This window comes from Pecten maximus, chromosome 1 (genome assembly GCF_902652985.1).
Source record: "Pecten maximus chromosome 1, xPecMax1.1, whole genome shotgun sequence".
NCBI classification, from domain to species: Eukaryota; Metazoa; Mollusca; class Bivalvia; order Pectinida; family Pectinidae; genus Pecten; species Pecten maximus.
The window spans coordinates 14810653-14819479 of NC_047015.1; the positions used below are offsets into that span (position 1 = coordinate 14810653).

At 34.3% G+C, this 8827-nt stretch overlaps 1 long non-coding RNA gene across 1 annotated transcript; it reads left to right on the plus strand.

The window, feature by feature from the left end:
* Positions 1 to 2055: 2055 nt before the first annotated feature.
* Positions 2056 to 7241, plus strand: LOC117325751. The gene is made up of 3 exons (XR_004532374.1): positions 2056 to 2160; positions 6940 to 7008; positions 7206 to 7241. It is a non-coding gene; the product is annotated as an uncharacterized LOC117325751 (long non-coding RNA).
* Positions 7242 to 8827: the final 1586 nt, after the last annotated feature.

The window sequence follows — 8827 nt, forward strand, 5'->3', positions numbered from 1 at the left end:
TAATCCGAATTTTCTTACTATTTATGTAGTAGTCGGAATTTTCTGACGATCTTACTATATAATAATCCGAATTTTCTTACTATTTATGCAGTAGTCGGAATTTTCTGACGATCTTACTATATAATAATCCGAATTTTCTTACTATTTATGTAGTAGTCGGAATTTTCTGACGATCTTACTATATAATAATCCGAATTTTCTTACTATTTATGTTGTAGTCGGAATTTTCTGACGATCTTGCTATGTAGAAGTCCGAATTTTCGGGCGATCTTACTTAGGTACGTCTGAACTTCCTACATTCAGAAAACGAGCAGTTTTTCCGACCCACCCTCATTTCTGTATTTCTATTTTTTGAACAACATTTACCCCTGTTTCTTTCAAATTGACAAATAAAAAGGTATACATCGATTAAAATGTAAGATGATATTTTATTTTGTTAAATCGCCGCAAGGTATCTTTAAAGACGATAACAACATGAGAACACTTCTGATTAAGAAAATGATATCTTTGACTTTTCGCTACCTTTCACAGAACGGTCCTTTCAATTGGGTTTTGAATATCGGATGTATTTTCCATAGGTTTCGTAGAATTTTCAAAAGCTTCTAGGACATTCTTTCCGGGGGTCATTTATAGGTTTGTTACATTTTCAGCACACTGTCATTTATATAGACCAGGTCATTATTGACGAATCTATGGCTTCCCATGCATAATAAATATTATTTATGATCCAAAAGTTAGAAGCTTGTTTCGGATGTGTTAGATATGAAGAAATGTCATTAGGCAAAACCACCCGTATGTGCTGACCTGACTTGTCTCTTGGCACACCCGTCATATTTTCCTCTGCACAAGAAACTCATGGTTTTGTTTTAATCACACACCTATGTAATCTTACAATAATAACCCACAGTTTTTATCTATGTTTCTGTTAGTATCTCACATGATACTTGCCGGAACTATTTTTTAAGGGAATTCCCTTTTCCATCTCTCGACAGTGGAAACTAAAAATAGACTTTCAATAAAATAAACCGCATCTGTATGTTAGTACTTTAATTTAAAGATGTGAACATATTTTATAAAACAATGTTATATGTTCAAATATATTTCAGTTTCAACAAATTTTATTGACATAATAGAAAAATCAATAGGATTAAACACTAGGCATAGCCTATCGAAGTCTTCTCCTTAAGGTGGAAACAGGTGGTACAGATATACAAAGACTAGTTCAATGGTGTTAAGGTAGTAACCCTTCCCCTAGAGGTACTTAATTATAATTACTAGACTATTATGTTATCATTAGATAATACTAAACGGTAGGTAAATTATTGATATTCATATAGAATAAACTGCTGTGCATAAATATTTAAGGACTGTACCTCATTTTGACTGCGTATACATGTACGGTAGTATGCCCGCAGTTGGCAACGGTTACCTATGGGTAGCGTTCAATCAAATAAATCGTTTAAATACAGTCCGAAGAAAATAAAATGCAGAGTGTGGTGCGACGTTGGTAGCTACGGCAGCCATGGTTGCTGCAGCGTGTATTGACACATTGTTAATAGTGAAGTGGTCAAATGTACGCTTCGGACCACCAACACATAGTGCACATGATACATTGGGCTAATTCCTGTCGTAGTTGCACTGTGATGAATACGTCGTCATGCGTTGTCCAAATCAATTTACATTTTTGAAGTGATTCAATGAAAAAGAACCAGGAATTAAAAGTGAAAGCAATCTTGAAAATCTATTTTGAACTTCAAGTTCTACTGAAGGTTTTCATTGAAAAGCGATAAGTACATAGTCCTGACCAAATGTTGTTTTTTTTAGGTTCATCACGTATAAAAAATAGCCACCACAGCGGCCAAAAACTTTATTGAATTTAAGTTTTACAGAAAGGAATTCAAGATTTTGTTAACATGGTCATAACAGAATATTGATATTTTTGGGGGCCCCTCAGATTCAAAGACGACCACTTTTAAAATTCAGCTCTCCTGTGATGATTTCAATGTAAATTCCATGTTTAATTCTGTGTAAAAACATCTCTGGTATGGAATTCCTGTCATGTTAATTTTGCTTTATTACAGATCTAAACTGAAATGTTACAAAGACTCTTTTCAGTTTTTGTTGCATTTTTCACTGCATATTTCACGCTGTTAGCTGCAGGTATGTAAATTATAATCATTATAATCACTATAATCACTATAATCATTATAATCACTATAATCACTATAATCACTATAATATAATCATTATAATCATTCCCTTGTAAATCCTCCTCATGTCAATTATAATCATTCCCATGTTAATATCCTCATGTAAATTATAACCATTCCCATGTAAATCCTCACGTCAATTATAATCATTCCCTTGTAAATCCTCACGTCAATTATAATCATTCCCATGTAAATCCTCACGTCAATTATAATCATTCCCTTGTAAATCCTCTCGTCAATTATAATCATTCCCATGTAAATCCTCACGTCAATTATAATCATTCCCATGTAAATCCTCACGTCAATTATAATCATTCCCTTGTAAATCCTCCTCATGTCAATTATAATCATTCCCATGTAAATCCTCATGTCAACTATAATCATTCCCATGTACATTCCCACGTCAATTATAATCATGTCCATGTAAATCCTCATGTCAACTATAATCATTCCCATGTAAATATCCTCATGTCAATCGTAATCATTCCCATGTAAATCCTCACGTCAATTATAATCATTCCCTTGTAAATATCCTCACGTCAATTATAATCATTCCCATGTACATTCCCTCGTCAATTATAATCATTCCCATGTAAATCCTCACGTCAATTATAATCATTCCCTTGTAAATCCTCCCCATGTCAATTATAACCATTCCAATGTACATTCCCTCGTCAATTATAATCATTCCCTTGTAAATCCTCCTCATGTCAATTATAATCATTCCCATGTAAATCCTCATGTCAATTATAATCATTCCCATGTACATCCCCTCGTCAATTGTAATCATTCCCATGTGGATCCTCCTCATGTCAATTATAATCATTCCCATGTACATCCCCTCGTATCAATTATAATCATTCCCATGTACATCCCCTCGTCAATTATAATCATTCCCATGTACATCCCCTCGTCAATTATAATCATTCCCTTGTAAATCCTCCTCATGTCAATTATAATCATTCCCATGTACATTCCCTCGTCAATTATAATCATTCCCTTGAATATCCTCCTCATGTCAATTATAGTCCTTCCCATGTACATCCCCTCGTCAATTATAATCATTCCCATGTACATCCCCTCGTCAACTATAATCAATCCCATGTAAATCCTCACGTCAATTATAATCATTCCCATGTAAATCCTCACGTCAATTATAATCATTTCCATGTTAATATCCTCATGTCAACTATAATCATTTCCATGTAAATCCTCATGTCAATTATAATCATTCCCTTGAATATCCTCATGTCAATTATAATCATTCCCATGTAAATCCTCACGTCAATTATAATCATTCCCATGTAAATCCTCACGTCAATTATAATCATTCCCATGTAAATCCTCATGTCAATTATAATCATTCCCATGTTAATATCCTCATGTAAATTATAACCATTCCCATGTAAATCCTCACGTCAATTATAAGCATTCCCTTGTAAATCCTCACGTCAATTATAATCATTCCCATGTAAATCCTCACGTCAATTATAATCATTCCCATGTAAATCCTCACGTCAATTATAATCATTCCCTTGTAAATCCTCTCGTCAATTATAATCATTCCCATGTAAATCCTCACGTCAATTATAATCATTCCCATGTAAATCCTCACGTCAATTATAATCATTCCCTTGTAAATCCGCCTCATGTCAATTATAATCATTCCCATGTAAATCCTCATGTCAATTATAATCATTCCCATGTACATTCCCACGTCAATTATAATCATTCCCTTGAATATCCTCATGTCAATTATAATCATTTCCATGTAAATCCTCATGTCAACTATAATCATTCCCATGTAAATATCCTCATGTCAATCGTAATCATTACCATGTAAATCCTCACGTCAATTATAATCATTCCCTTGTAAATATCCTCACGTCAATTATAATCATTCCCATGTACATTCCCTCGTCAATTATAATCATTCCCATGTAAATCCTCACGTCAATTATAATCATTCCCTTGTAAATATCCTCACGTCAATTATAATAATTCCCATGTACATTCCCTCGTCAATTATAATCATTCCCATGTAAATCCTCACGTCAATTATAATCATTCCCTTGTAAATCCTCCTCATGTCAATTATAACCATTCCAATGTACATTCCCTCGTCAATTATAATCATTCCCTTGTAAATCCTCCTCATGTCAATTATAATCATTCCCATGTAAATCCTCATGTCAATTATAATCATTCCCATGTACATCCCCTCGTCAATTGTAATCATTCCCATGTGGATCCTCCTCATGTCAATTATAATCATTCCCATGTACATCCCCTCGTATCAATTATAATCATTCCCATGTACATTCCCTCGTCAATTATAATCATTCCCATGTACATCCCCTCGTCAATTATAATCATTTCCATGTAAATCCTCCTCATGTCAATTATAATCATTCCCATGTACATTCCCTCGTCAATTATAATCATTCCCTTGAATATCCTCCTCATGTCAATTATAGTCATTCCCATGTACATCCCCTCGTCAATAATAATCATTTCCATGTTAATATCCTCATGTCAACTATAATCATTCCCATGTAAATCCTCACGTCAATTATAATCATTCCCTTGAATATCCTCATGTCAACTATAATCATTCCCATGTAAATCCTCATGTCAATTATAATCATTCCCATGTTAATATCCTCATGTAAATTATAATCATTCCCATGTAAATCCTCACGTCAATTATAATCATTCCCATGTAAATCCTCACGTCAATTATAATCATTCCCTTGTAAATCCTCTCGTCAATTATAATCATTCCCATGTAAATCCTCACGTCAATTATAATCATTCCCATGTAAATCCTCACGTCAATTATAATCATTCCCTTGTAAATCCTCCTCATGTCAATTATAATCATTCCCTTGAATATCCTCATGTCAATTATAATCATTTCCATGTAAATCCTCATGTCAACTATAATCATTCCCATGTAAATATCCTCATGTCAATCGTAATCATTCCCATGTAAATCCTCACGTCAATTATAATCATTCCCTTGTAAATATCCTCACGTCAATTATAATCATTCCCATGTATATTCCCTCGTCAATTATAATCATTCCCATGTACATTCCCTCGTCAATTATAATCATTCCCATGTACATCCCCTCGTATCATTTATAATCATTCCCATGTACATTCCCTCGTCAATTATAATCATTCCCATGTACATTCCCTCGTCAATTATAATCATTCCCATGTACATCCCCTCGTCAATTGTAATCATTCCCATGTACATTCCCTCGTCAATTATAATCATTCCCATGTACATCCCCTCGTATCAATTATAATCATTCCCATGTACATTCCCTCGTCAATTGTAATCATTCCCATGTACATCCCCTCGTATCAATTATAATCATTCCCATGTTCATCCCCTCGTCAATTATAATCATTCACATGTACATTCCCTCGTCAATTATAATCATTCCCATGTACATCCCCTCGTATCAATTATAATCATTCCCATGTACATTCCCTCGTATCAATTATAATCATTCCCATGTACATCCCCTCGTATCAATTATAATCATTCCCATGTACATCCCCTCGTCAATTATAATCATTCACATGTACATTCCCTCGTCAATTATAATCATTCCCATGTACATCCCCTCGTATCAATTATAATCATTCCCATGTACATTCCCTCGTATCAATTATAATCATTCCCATGTACATTCCCTCGTCAATTATAATCATTCCCATGTACATCCCCTCGTCAATTATAATCATTCCCATGTACATTCCCTCGTCAATTATAATCATTCCCATGTACATTCCCTCGTCAATTATAATCATTCCCATGTACATCCCCTCGTATCAATTATAATCATTCCCATGTACATTCCCTCGTATCAATTATAATCATTCCCATGTACATCCCCTCGTATCAATTATAATCATTCCCATGTACATCCCCTCGTCAATTGTAATCATTCCCATGTACATTCCCTCGTCAATTATAATCATTCCCATGTACATCCCCTCGTATCAATTATAATCATGCCTTTGTACATCCTCCTCATCAAATCTTACGTTATATTATCATGTTTCATGTTAAAAAAACGGTGTTTGGTTTAAAATCGCAAAAATTATCAAAACAATTTGTCCGCTAAGATTTTGATACACATTACTTGCGACATAAATTCAGTAGCCCCAGGTGATGCTCTTTTCGGATAGATTGAATCGATCATCTGGTTCCTAAGGAATTGAATTGGCAAAACAAGACATTATCTGTATGACAAATGACAACAAATGAAAAGTATCCCTTATATGATTTTTATAATATATAAAACTGCATCAAACCAGTGTTTATTTCTTCTAGGACTCGTCAGTAATGCTAGGCGTAGTCCAAACTATGAAAATCAACATATAAAATATACATGTATATATAAAGGAAGTAATGAAAACAGACCTAAAATGTTGAATAAAGGGAAGGAGTTATGTACAAAATAATTATGCATATTATTCTTGACCGGCGTAGCTATTCATAAGGAATTAGACATGATATACAAGGTAACGGAACACTTCCCACACTAATCTACTTAACACACGCGACTAACAACATTGACTGTGTTAGGAAATGGTCGACGTAATGATAAAATAACCATATGTATTAGTTTAGTATGACCACCCTTTTTAACACGTTTTCTGGCAGACAGCTCATGTACACTAATAATTTACGACTCGTATTTTTCAGACTCTGACACGTGTGTATTTGTCTCGACACACCAGTATATACATAGCATGGACTATAAAAAGCTGCTTGGTAAGTGTGTACTGGTTATTTAGCTATTTGTTAAATGTCAAAGAATTTCAAATAATGCCAGTAAGATATATTAACTGTACGTTTAAGCTCTCAACAATATTTACTTTTCTTTATGTGTTTACACAAATTTTACACACAGGACGATTTCCATACTTATTTTTTTGTGTTATTATTTTTCTTTTTGTTTACGTTTTTAGCAAAAACCAGGATGCAGTGTACTGAACAGAAATCAGGCAAGTAAACGAATTTTAATAACAAATATTTATAGCTGTTCTAGATTTACAAAATTCCACTGTTCATGAAATAAATGAATACAAAAGCAGGTTAACAGTAGCAAATTTAAGGTTATTAATTTGTAGGCAAAATACAAGTAAAAAAGAAATGAAGATTTTTTCAAAAATAACATAAGACTTTTTGTAGGATAGTGAATAATTAATTGCTATTATTATATATGAAAAAAATTACAGAGAATACCGACAAAATAACGAAACCGTCATTCTAAATCGGACGCGATAAAACGTGGGCAAAATATAAACAAAAATATAGATTGATATGGAGATCCTTGAAGACGTGAAAGGATAAACAGGTGTTCCAAAGGATAGGCGTCTCATTGACGACACCCGTCACAATGTAGGTCAGGAAAAGTTACACTCTGGAAATAACAACTAGGGTGGTGACAAAGGAACCACTAGACTATAAAGGTTTCAGCTGTCCTGGTCATTAAGGCCAGGCAATGCGAGCTTATGACGTAGTGCTGCGTCCGTCCGTCCATCCATCCGTTGTCCGTTGTCCATAGCTTGTATTGACTTCCTCTCATTAACCTAGAGTCAAAGGGTGAAAATACTTGGCTGATAAGTTCTTTGGATATGTCTTGAAAAAGTTGATGAAAAGTAAAGACCTGGCCAATATTCAACGTCACAGGGGTCAACGTTAAATCATTTAAACATCATCTAGCGATTAGTAGTAACATGGTATTTGGTTGATAGGTTCCTGGGATGGAGTCGCGCAAGGTTTGAGAAAAATGCCTTGAGCGCCCCTGGGTAAACTTTGTAGAAACATTTAAGGGTGTCCTCACTAACCAGTCCCTGACTTACATTCAGGTCACAGTTTTCAAATTTCTTAAAATATTCAAACATCTTCTCACAAATGTCAAGGTCACAGGGGTCGACTTTGTTGATGCATTCCAATGGCTTCTCTCATATCAAAGGCCTATAACCATGGTATTTAGCTGATAGGTTTCTGGGATGGAGCCCCCTTAAAGTTAATGAAAATATATCGCCTTGTCTCATATTCAAGGTCACAGAGTTCAAATTTGTTAAAGCATTCAAACGACCTTTTCTCACCAAATGGACAAGAATCATGATACTTTGCTAGTAGCTTCCTTTGAAAACATAGCAACGTTTGCGAAAATAAATGACCTTTAATATTTATATAAACATTCAAATGACGTCTGATTAACTGAAAGGCAGAGAATTATCTAAGAAGTGAATACCGAGTGAGCGATGCAAGCCCATTCTGCCTCTTGGTCCAAACATTTTGTGATTTTCTCTTACATGTATTTATGTAGAAACTTGACTAAATTTTTCAATGTTTTTTGTGTAACATGTATTTTACAGAAAACAAAATAATTTGTCAATATGGAGGGGATCATGTATACGTGACACTGGAATGCTTTTGTGCTGGCATCACGGCTCAACTGGAACTGGATTGTGACCCAAAACAGCGGAAACTTTGTACGTAAGAATTTATATACTTATTGATGTTAACGTTCACAATGCTAGCTTATTGTTACTATTATACAAATCAAACAACCATGGAA